At 46.3% G+C, this 11,806-nt stretch overlaps 1 long non-coding RNA gene across 1 annotated transcript; it reads left to right on the forward strand.

Moving 5' to 3' along the window:
• Positions 1-222: 222 nt before the first annotated feature.
• LOC135330587 (uncharacterized) lies at positions 223-6,325 on the forward strand. Its single transcript, XR_010392553.1, has 4 exons — positions 223-493; positions 588-1,181; positions 4,000-4,098; positions 5,145-6,325. It is a non-coding gene; the product is annotated as an uncharacterized LOC135330587 (long non-coding RNA).
• Positions 6,326-11,806: the final 5,481 nt, after the last annotated feature.

Raw genomic sequence — 11,806 nt, forward strand, 5'->3', positions numbered from 1 at the left:
CATTAAACATGCTCATTCTCTGTGTTCTTTCAAGCAGAGCTGATTACCCCAAGTTGAGCAATGCCTGGAGGGAAATTTGCTTAGCCACATGATGTCAACAACTTGCAAGGAGCTAATTTTTTTCAAGGAAATCACAGTTTGGTCATTCCTGCAAAATGTCTCTCTTTCCCAGCAGTTGTACGAGCCAGTGCCTGTCTTACGCCTGTGCTTTTTTCAGGATTGCTCTGGATAGCTCAGCCCAAGCGCGGTGGCTCTCCCGCGCAGCCTGCAGTCCCATCCGACTCATGCCAAGGTCCGCTGTGAGGGAAGGGGTGACGTTTGCTCTGCGGGTTTGGATTGCAGTGCCGGAACAACCACAACTCCTTGCAAATGTTTGGATTAGACATCCTGATCCATCCGGCCTCTTCCCAACACCAAAACAGGCTGGATGACCCAGCAGCAGCGTTCCCACAGCCCGTGCCTCCCTCCCACGGGGCAGCACTCAGGGCGCCGGGTAAGGGGCAAGCATCTCTACTAGTAATTTTTTGCTTTCCTTTGTGTAGGAAATGTATCTGGGTTTGTTTATTTTATTGTCTATCTTCACGTAGGAAGCAGCAGCAGCTTGCCCCGCTCTGCGGTTAAACCCAAGGCTTTCCAGAAATACGCCTGTGGCTTCGGACTCAGCTTTGGGAGGTGGCACCAAGGCACATTCACGCTGCGAGCTGCGGAGAGCAGCGACCTGACTTATGGTTTACTCAGGCCACAAATTGAGCTCTCAGCCGCCCAGTCAAGCCCTTACTAATACGAACAATTTGTTATCCGTGCAGACTGAGCTGAGCAGAAAAGAGAGGTTGTCCTACGCAGCAGAGGCGTTGGCGAGCAAGCAAGGATGCCTGCCATGACTTAGGGCTGCCTTTTGGTGTCATTGCTTTGGTTGAGCAGCTCCTGGCTCTCGGTAGTCGCAGCGTGTGTCCTCCTGACTGCAGCGGACCCTTCGCCTCGCTCCGACAGCAGAGTCGATCCTGCGCAACGCAAGACACGGCGGCAGGATCCAGCCCAAAGGAAACATCTCAGGCTTTGGCCCATCACTAGCAGCACCTTCTCCCAGCGAAGCCCGCTCCAGGCATGACGCAGAGCTCAGTCCTCCCAGTTCCCAGCGCTTGTTTGCCTTTCACCAAGGCGTCAGGAAGGCAGCGTGAAAAGTAAGAAAATCTCTGTGGCAGGGGAGGGAGGCCTTTTTTTTCTTCCCTGCCCCATTGTATAGGCCCATATGGTTATCAAGTTATGGGAAAATCTCTCTGCCCAAACAGGTGTCACTGTTCGAAACATACAGTCTCATTTCCTGATCGTGTCTTAATCTGCTAGTTGGTTGTGAAAGTTGATTTCTTGCACATTCTTATATCAGTGGGAATTTCTGCCCTTCCCTGACAAGTATTATAGGCAGCCTTTGACATACAGCCCTACAGGACCTAAATAGGCTGCTATTCTTTCCCTACACTGAAAGGGAGCTTTGTGCCAGGGATTCATTAAACTGCACTGCACAGCCCTTCATAAATGGGCTCAATAATGAACAGTCGATTTAACTGGAAAAGCTGCTGGAGCTGTTAAATTAAAGGGAAATAAAGTGCACTTCAGGCTCAGTCTGCCAGAAGAAAATGTTGACCTAAAAAAAAATCTTCATTTTCCCGCATCTCTGCAAACAGTCTAAAATTTTCAGGAAGTCTGTACTCACAGTAGTTGGAGAAATTTAAAACATACCGGTTTGCTTCCCCATTAACACAGAAAGAAAAACTGGCAATAAAATTTGCAGCAAATTCAGCAGTAGGGAGGAAGGGCACATTCAATTTAAGCCAGGAAGCATGAATATCCATCCAAATTTAGTTTATCTGTATAGACAGAAGGTTATGTAGCTTATGTAGATCCAGTCCCCCCTGCTTTAAATCACCACAGACCACCTGGAATGACTCAGTCAAAATGTAGCAGGTATATGGTTCCTTCGTTTAAGGTCTCAGCTTCGTAAGACGCTGTTTTATTGGAATGCAGTTATGAGGGGACACGGGAGTGCAGCACGGGCGACCTGCAGATGAGCACTGTGTTCCTGTCACACTCCCTGGATGCCGTTGTCTCAGTTTCCCTTTCCCTTTTTTAATCCCGTTGCCCATTTCATGTTCTCCTAGACTATATTCCTCCCTGAATAAAGGGCACGGAGGTCCTCGGTGGCCCCGCTGGCACCGCTGACAGGGTGACGTGTGTTTGTAAGCAGCGCATCGCGTTGGAAAGCGCCGGGCAAGGACAAAGCACAAAGCCCTGTTGTCCTTAGTTAGGGGATCGGCGCTTCTCCAGGAACAGCTGTAAAGGCTGTGCTGACCATCACTTGGGCTGGCCTAAACTCTGAAACGCCACAGGAGACTGCTGGATTTCAGCAAAGTACTGCTGAGCTAAATAAGGGTGTCAGAGACCAGCTGTAGACATTTCACCTAAGGCTTTTTATATATCTATTTTAATCAAGCAGGGAAAAAAAAGTATAGGGATTATAATCGAAAAAGAAATAATGGGTGCCTTCAGGCCCTCATCCAACTGACTTTGTATATCCAATGTTAGTGCTGGAATCAAGTTCATAAGTTCATCAGTGGGTCATTTTTTCCCCCATTTGCTGGTGCTTTCTGAAATACTTGGGATTTATGCAATCCGATCCTGCAGCGCCCTAATTGAGGAACATGTTGCTTAGAAGGCCACAGCAGTTTTGCCCAAGTAAGGAGTGCAGGACGTAGCTAACACATGGCTCACACTTCATGGGAATATATTTAATCTTACGGATGAATAGAAAAACCCATCATTCAGCTGAGCTGGACTCACCTCCCAGTTTCATGCAAATGGAATTCCATATTTCAGTGCGGTTCCTGCAGCATAAAACTGGGGTTACTTGGTGGTGAATCAGCTCTTCCATCGTAGGCACATCATTTTCCTTCGTCCAAACAGCCATAAATATTGTTATATACGTTCGGCATGAAAGGAATCTATCTTTGGGAAGGTAGCCTGGACACTTCAGGAGAAAAAGATCGAAAGAAGCGTACAATGGGGAAGAAAGCATATCCACATCCGTTTCTTGAGGTGGTTTGTCCGAAAGCAAGCCTCAGCCTCAGGATCAAAAGCTTTGTGTTGCTTTCACTGCTGCAGACTGTAGCTGTTTTTTCATTATATATGCTTTCTACTTGGAGAGCAGCATTTCCTTTCAGACACATTCATGCTCATTTTCCTCAGAGTACGGTGACTTTTGTTCAGATCCACCACCTCATTTTAAAGGTGCTTGCAGCAGGCTTCCAGCTCTCCACTGGAGCTGCCTTAGTGAGTTAAACATTTTTTCATACTATCCGAAAACATGAATATTCAGGGAGAATATTAGCTTTTTCATATCAATCTTCCACCTAGATTTTGCATAATTACTCTTGACTTCATTATAAACGTACAATGCCACAAAAGTCACAAAACCATGGACTTTTTTGCCTGCCATGGAAATACTGCATTTGGTAACTTTTGCAGGCTGTGTTCCTGAATGCAGAACTGATGCACCGGGTCTCTGTCACTGCTAAAGAGCTATGGAAAAACACCATTTGCCTCTTTGGAAAAGAGTTTAGGGGGTTGGAGTTGTTATTTCGTTTCATTATGTCCTACTGAGAGTCCTGCATTAAGCTACTGATATAAATATGCATTGAGGAAACTTTTACAGCTATTTCAAAACAGAAAGAATTATTTTATATATATTATTGAGAGACCTTTTCTTCCTCAGCCCCTGCACACTCTGTGAAATTCATAGTATTTTATCTTCACTCACAGACATTTCTGCAAGTAAATGTGGGGGTTTTGAGGTCAAACTTGTTCCCTTGTTTTCACTGTTTGTGCTTGGGGCTGCTTGGAAATACTTTGGTGTGAGATGTGAAATGAAAACACAGAACAACTAAAATTAAACATCAGCTTGTTTGCGGTACACTAACCCTTTGCTTACCTCTGTTTGCATGACAGAAACCAGTTTATGTCATCTCATGACTCACTGACGGGCTTTCCCAGTAGGCGCTGCAGAGTTTGGGGAAGAAGCTCCTCAAGTTTCATCCAGTGCAAATGGTGAGGATGTGGTAGCTCCTGCAAAAATTGTCTTCACGTACCTCAAACTGGCCACTGAAACCAAAAGCACCAAAGCGTATCTCAGAGGCTTGGACGTGTGCCTTCCGTAGGATGGAGGAGAACCTAGGAGGGCTGGTTGTTTTGTGCCTGACGCCCCGCTGTCATACACAGCCTGGCGTCAGTGTTTCAAAAATAATCTTCTCATTCATTATTTAGACACCTAAATAAGGATGAAGTCCAGCTCCCAGTGAAGCCATTTCTGTTGACTTCACTGAGTGACGTAGAAGCCTAACTGACGGACCTGATTTTCAGAATTACTAAGTGTCAGCTCCTCCCATGAATTCGGTGGGCTGGTCCCCATCTCTTCACCCCCTATTCTGGTGTAACCAATTTTCTTGAGTCAGGAAACCCCAAGCCAGAATCGCCCTGTGGCTGAGATACCACCCAGGGAAGGCAGCCTGTATCCGTCAGAGAGGCGAGGGGCAGAAGGGCTCCCACATCTAGCCCAGGGGAAGGCAGGGACGCAGGCAGGGACACAGCCTGGGGCACTGGTGCGCTCAGCCTCCGAAACCCTTGCGGGCTCACCTCTTGCCACCGCACGTTCACTGCAATGTGTGTGTCTTCCCTAGGGAGCGAGCTGAAGCTCAGATACCGAAATGGTAGGAGCTGTATAACTCAATGGTAGACAGTATGAGTGCTCAGTTTACTTAGAGGAAAATTAGTGTTGGCATGTTACAGTTATTACAAGGTATTTGTCTTACAGGATCATCTTTAAATGATAGTCAGCGCTGTCCCAGTGTTTAAATGCTTCAACACTATTTTTCTTTCTGAGAGTTTTTTTTCTCAGAAAGAGTATGTTTGTGGAATGTCTCAATCACTTTTTTATCATTCTTTTTTTGAGAACTATCGGAACTGTAACCAGTTTTGCCTGGTGAAAATTGCCCATTTGAAGAGGTCTTTTTTTTTTTTTTTTCCAAAAAAAGCCCTTATTCAAACATTTCTTACAAGCTTAGCTAAACAGCCAAGTTATGTTTTTCTATTCCCAGCCTCATGCTCCAACCCCGGCAGCACTGGACTGCTCCAAGGAGGACTCCGGGATCTGGAGCTAGACTATGAACACATCTTGCAAGGGTGGCACGAAGATCTGACATATACCTGTCACCACACATATTCCTTGGGAACGGGACAGCCGATGCACCTTGCTGGTGGGAAGGCTGGGTCCCAGCGCTGAGGACTAGCTGTCGTGCCATGGTCCGGGTCCCCGTGGGAAGGTACCGTGTCGTGCAGGCTGGAGATGACACACAGCTCCTCAGCAGGGATGAGGCTGGTCTCCTCCCTTCAAGAGAAAGAGCTCTGTGTGCCCTAAAAGGAGCCTGCTTTCCACCCCAAGTTAATATTTGCTACAATACTATTTAAATGCATGACACAATGTGTTTAGACTTCTGCTGACTGCACAATGTTCTTTTAATCCAACATTTAATATATAGAACAATGTATACATTGCAGATGGCAGGTAATGGACCCAGATGAAAATGCCCTGCATTGGCGCCTGGCCTCATTCACAGAGCCGTCTTGGCTAAAACGAGTGCTGTGATTTCCCAGAATTAGTGGCCATGGCTCCCTGTCTGACGGTCCCTCCCCCTCCTCTCAGCACTGACACCTTCACTGAGATGATTTAACCCACTAACCAGGCAGGAAACAATTCAAAGCCTTTAGCATAAAGCAGATAGTGTGAGCACACATCATGGAACCACCCAGCACCAGTTCTAATAATTTCCTTTATTTTTTTTCACCATTTAATTTTTCACTCTTTTTTCACTTGCTGAAACATATCTGCAGAGAGTTTAATCCCTTCAGGAAAAGGAAAGGGTCCCAAGTTCCCTTTCTTACAGCAAAAATAATCCCGACAGCAGCGCGGCACATTGCAGGAGCAGGGCACAATGCGTCTCCAGCAAGAAGAGGCTGAGATAGGCACCGGTCTGCTGGCCTAGGGGATGGTCATCAACCCCTGCTTCCACACAGCGTGTATCTTTGGGCCGAATACATTCCTCGTGGAAAGTCCCAGACCGAAATCAGCACAACACAAGTGCGTACATACCCAACGGCAGCCACCCAAGTCAATCGCTTGACTTCAGTGAGATTACTCACATGCTTAAATTCAAGCATATCCTGCTGAACGGAAGTCTTCGTTCGCAGCAAGAAGCGTTCAATACCACCCTACGGCACATGGCCACCTTTCAGATGTTCATTGGATTCATTTGGAGTTTGAGCCAGAAATGCTAGCATCTTACTTGTCTGTAAAATATCTAGATAAAGAAATTAAAATCATTACAGACACATACTCTAATGTATGTGTATAAATGTATATATAATATATATATAATGAGTATATACATATATACATATATATAATGAGTATATACATATACACTTTACATACATTATATAGAGAGGGAGCATCCTACTATTGGGGGTTTTACATACAGGAAATACGTATGGACCAAAAATACTGTTAAAAAAAAAAAAAAGAAGAATTCATCTGGAAAGCTACAGCAACTAAAAATGTTTGTGTTTCAAATACCGAAAATATTTTCTTAACCAGATGTTTTCAGGCTTTTCTGAACAGAGCCACTCAGAGATTGTTCCCTGAATTATTTCATGTTTAGAAATGGTGGCTTGTTAAAAGAGCGAGTGAGACTGAGCACAAACTGCCATTATTATGTAAATAACCCGGAGGAAAAAGGACAGTGAAAATGATAGCACTGATCTAATTATCTGCAGGCCAATATAGCTAAGTCACTGAAAGAGGCCCACAGAAAAGGCTGCCACAGAAACACAAAAAACAGCCAGAAAACAATAAGGAACTTAGCAACAGTATAAAAACGGACTTCTTTCCATGCACAAAGAGTAGTTTTATGAGCATTTTTCTTGCTTTCAGTTTGCAGAAAAGGTTAGAGCGCATTTTAAATTCTATGCCAGGAGTTTTTTCCCTGCAGACCCTCTGGCTCCTTGGGTGCTCCCGTAGCGCCGCGCGCCCGGCGGTGGGAACGCGGCCCCTCTCGCGTGGACATCGGCACGCGTGTCGGGGGGCTGCCGCCACCAGCAAGCTTGGCCGGCGGCGCGAGGCTCCCACGAGACGCTGCGCGTGGGATTTTGGCAGTGCCCTTCCCGAGGCTTGGATTTCCGTCAAGGCTTTCCAGCTTTTCCTTTCTACGGCTTAGGCTTTCCATCTTCCCGTGCAAGGCGGGGGCTCACGGGAGGTGCCCGGCTGGAGGACGGAGGTGCTTCTGCACTGCCCACCCTCCTCCAGGCAAGGCCAGCAGCCGGGTTCGGTGGCCCCGTCTCTCTCCGCGGGAGCCTTGGGAAGGGAACAGCTCTTGCAGGCTGCGCTCAGCACAGCCAGCCCCACGGACGGAGGATCTGTCAGAGAAAGGACAGTGCGGTGACCTGCACACTGGATTGCCGAGTCTAGACCCTGGCAAGCAATTAGAAAAGACCTGGAAAGCCACCAGTCGTGGCTGTTGAAGACCCCACATGAGCTTCTCACCCTCAGCTCCTTCTCGTGTCGATGGAGAGAAACAGGCAGCTCCAGAGTAACTTCTCTGCCCTATTTTAGTCACCTACCCTAGGGCTGAGCTGTGCCCTACGATTGCCTGTTTCCTCCACCGACTGGGATGGGAGCCCTCATGATGAACCTAAGCAAACTAATCCCACCCCAACATCCAGCAGCTTGGGGTATCTGTGAACTCCGCTGGACGTCCTTCAGAGCTACGGGTGGCTTGATGGTGCAAGGGGCCGTACCAGTAGGGAAAGGGGCGAGCACATTCAGGCTATGGGAGCAAGTCCTCTCTCCTCAGACACAGGCAGGACAGGCACTTGGCCACTACTGGCAGGCTGCCATGCTGGACAGCTGACTGTTTTGCCAATGAGTTGAGCCAGATCTGGGCCTGATATTCCTCACAAACAGCCAGATATGCAAGATGCAGAAATACAAACCCTGGTGCACTCAAGTCTGCCCAGAAAGTGTTTATTTAGTCCTGCTTGGAGAAAGATTTTTTGGTAAAGTACCATCTCTAAGCCATCACTCTGCAGTCTGGGCCCTTCAGCTTTTACTGATCTTCAGGTGAGACCACTAGGGCTGGACCACTGCAGGGTGAACACATGACACCAAGCGAAAGGCATTATTTAGAGGCGGATTTTCCTTAGAAGCAGGGTAAGGGTAATATGGGCTTCATGTGAGAAGAATCAGAAAGAGAAAGAAGGCAGAAGGACTCAAAGGAAAGTGAAGAAGACTGCTGGAAAGGATAGGTGGCTCCACCTCACAAATTCACTTCTGGAGAAAGACATGTTACTCTCAAGTGCTTAAAAAAATCCTTGTGACTAAAAAGTTTCTATATCCAGCCAGTGAGTGCTCCTCATCCTCCCCCCCAGTCTGTCTCCAAAGAGGATAAGTAAAGGACTTCCAGTGCACATGACTGGAATAGAGATCTATGGAAACACGGGTCAGAAAAATGGTATTGGTCTGGGCAGCCAGATCTGTTAGATCTGTCTTTCTAATCTGTTATATTAGAAATCTCCTAAAGAGAGGCTTACTAGTCACAAACAGACCAGTGTACGACTGCCCCCGTCCTATCCTCCTTCCACTGTCTTGGTCCCAGCTCCCACCACCCTTTTCTGGAACCAACAACAGCATCTGTGTGGCCTCAGGGTGAGCCAGCCCAGGGAACTAATCAAAGCGTAAACTCTCCTGTCTCGATCCTGTCAGGTCCATTTGAGTACAGATCGGTTCCCCAATCCACTTCACTGCATGGCCATATGAACACCCGTACCAGCTTTTCCTGCTCTAGAGACCTCTTGAAAATACAGATTGGAAAACAGCACAGAAAGAAAGAGCAGAAGTCAAGCCAGCATGAAGAGCATGGCCAACAGCTGCTTCTCCAAAATGGTGATCCAACTGCACGAAGTCTTTCTGCATTTGAAGATACAACATAAAACGGCAAAAGAAATAAATCAGATGAGGGAAACTGCCACAAATAGTAAGACAGAGAAATAAAAGGCCCTCAGCTGTTCCTTTCAGCTCCCTGGAGCACTGCATCTTGGTTTTACTTCACAAAATGTCCCCAGAACTCATCTATTTTGTAGGAAGGTTTGGGAGATTTTTTTTACTCTTTTGGGGGAGGGGCTGTCATTTCTGCGAGTAATCTGTTAAGGTCAGAAAACAGATTTTGGTAGCAAAATTGGCTGTGTCAGATAAATGTTAGTCATGGTGATTATCTGCCAGGGAACACAAACAGGCTACAAAGTGATAAGAGGAGCTGCTGGCACCAGGGATCCTGTTTAATTTTTTTTCCCCTGTACATGGAATTTAATTTATGCAGGCTTTGCAAACAACATCTGATCACTGTGTCAGATGGTCCGGCACCAAATCAGCAGCCTCCAAACTCATAACCAGACAAACTCACCTCAAAATTTGCTACACTGAAAAGAAATGGAAGAGTTTTGACTCTTCTTTCTCAGAAGCCTTTGTGCATTTTTTTTAGGTCTTCCACATAGCAAGTTGCTCCCCATCCAACCTCTTTTGTGACGTTATCTACCTAAAACCCCACATTCCTCCCCTCCTGTTTTGTTTTTTTTATTTGCCCCTTCCCAGGCCAGTCTGTTGGAAAAAAATGACATCATCAGGGAAATATCCGACATTTTAGCTGATGTAAATTCAAAAATACACGGAGTAGTGAATAGCATGGCATGGCACACAAAGACAACTGACAGTCACAGGACATAGCAGCATATCTCAGGGAGGAACCAGATTGAATCTACGTTAGTTAACGAGGACCATGAAAACTAGATTTAATTGTACGTATCTAAAACACACTCTCATCATTTCATTATGACATATGTTTAATTCCTTTCTGTTCCCCAACTGCAAACTACATGCCAGTGAACTGCAATGATTTTTTGGACCCTCTTTGATTGCAGAGAAGAACAGGGAAGTTCAACCTCAGCACCCTGGGCGTTGCACCACAGCAAGGCCAGAGCAAGCGCTGATGTGCCGAGGAGTTGGACCCTGCAGGCTGAAGTCCACGGTCCACAATTTGGACCATGGCAGAAGGGCCACTCCTGTTGCAACATGCAGAAAGATCCCACAGTAACCCCAGGAGGTTAGCCCCCACTTTCTAATGACTCCTCAAGATTATGGGGAGAAGGAAGCTGAGGGAGGAAGTGAACATATGAGGATGTCCTGAACTAGTGACTCCCTATGGGGCTACCATGCAAATCAGGACACCACCAGAAAAATTAACAGTAAAAACTGCAGATGAGGTAAAAATTGTTTGGACAGCCATTGCCTTAGGCTCTGCTTCTACGTTACAATTACATGTTACAATTTCCATGTTAGGTTTACACAGGCCCAGAAGACACGCTGTGGACCATGGAGCTCAGCAGACCACTAGTCTCTGAGCCACAAACGGCAGGAGAATGGGGAGTGCTTGGGGGAGCGCTGCGCTGCACTTACTCCATCCTTATGGCTCTTCCCAGGCACCTTCTGGGAAGGAGACTGATGACTAAAGCAGATTCCCAACTACATCAGCCATGTAGCTCAGAAGGGTCTGCAGAGCATCCATTTCACACACCACCACCCACCGTAGGTCTGGACATAACATCCAGCACAAGATAAGCTCAACATCTGCAATGCGCCTCAAGACAGGTGGAGAAACCCCAAATACCAGTGTTGGGGCACCTGCAGGAGCAGGGACTTCATTGAGTAAAGTGCTCAGATGATGCTATGAAGTGCACCAAGCTCTGCTCTACAGCAGAATATAACTAGAAGGAATATAAAATGATAATTCAAGAATATGATGTGCAAGAAGTTGACTTATATACCATCTCTCATGTCAAACAATTTAAGATTCATTGACCAAAGAGCAGACGTGTTCCTGCAGCCTAGTGACAGAGACACTTATGTGGGAAGAGATGACCTGCGTTCTGGTATCCACATACCTGGTATGTGGTATCCCAGAGCCGCTTTGGTATTTTACATGAAAGATGACACTGCCTCCTCTCTCACTTCTGCTCTCCCTGTTTTCTCCTCTTTCAGCAATGACCAGTCTGTCTTTGTATCTGCTTCCCACGCCAGATGCCTTCACCATGTCCTGGGGCTGATGTCCCTGTTCCCTCTCAGCTGTTGCTGACAGAGGGACAGGAACCCTTTGCCTTGAGGATGAACCCCCAAAAGAAGGACATTTCATCCATTGGGGTTTCAGCTGGAGATCAGATTTAATTTCCTGCCCAGAGGGACATTTCTTGCTTAACGTTGAGCCAAACACTGAGGCTCAGACCCCTGAGGGTGCCTGATGTCCACCAATTTCAGGTGTGACTCAGAAAATACTAGTTAAATTCAGAGATGAGCTGTGATGGTAACAGCATCGAGCACTGCAAGACCTGAGGGAGAATACATAACATTTGTTCAGAACATGTAACCCCTTCCAACTAAATCGGATCAAAAAGAAGAAATAAGTTTAAAAAAATTAAAACCTTCAAATGCTTTAGACATTTTTTTTGCCACTTTAATCATGTTTTCCAGTTTCTGTTTTCCCATGCGCCACACACATTGTTATTCTTTTGCTATTGAAAAAAAGAGAAAAAAAATGAGAGAAATAAAAATAAAGAAGTAAAAGAAGGAAATGGTAAAACAAATCATTTTCTGTCTTAG

This window comes from Dromaius novaehollandiae, chromosome 1, assembly GCF_036370855.1.
Source record: "Dromaius novaehollandiae isolate bDroNov1 chromosome 1, bDroNov1.hap1, whole genome shotgun sequence".
NCBI lineage: Eukaryota > Metazoa > Chordata > Aves > Casuariiformes > Dromaiidae > Dromaius > Dromaius novaehollandiae.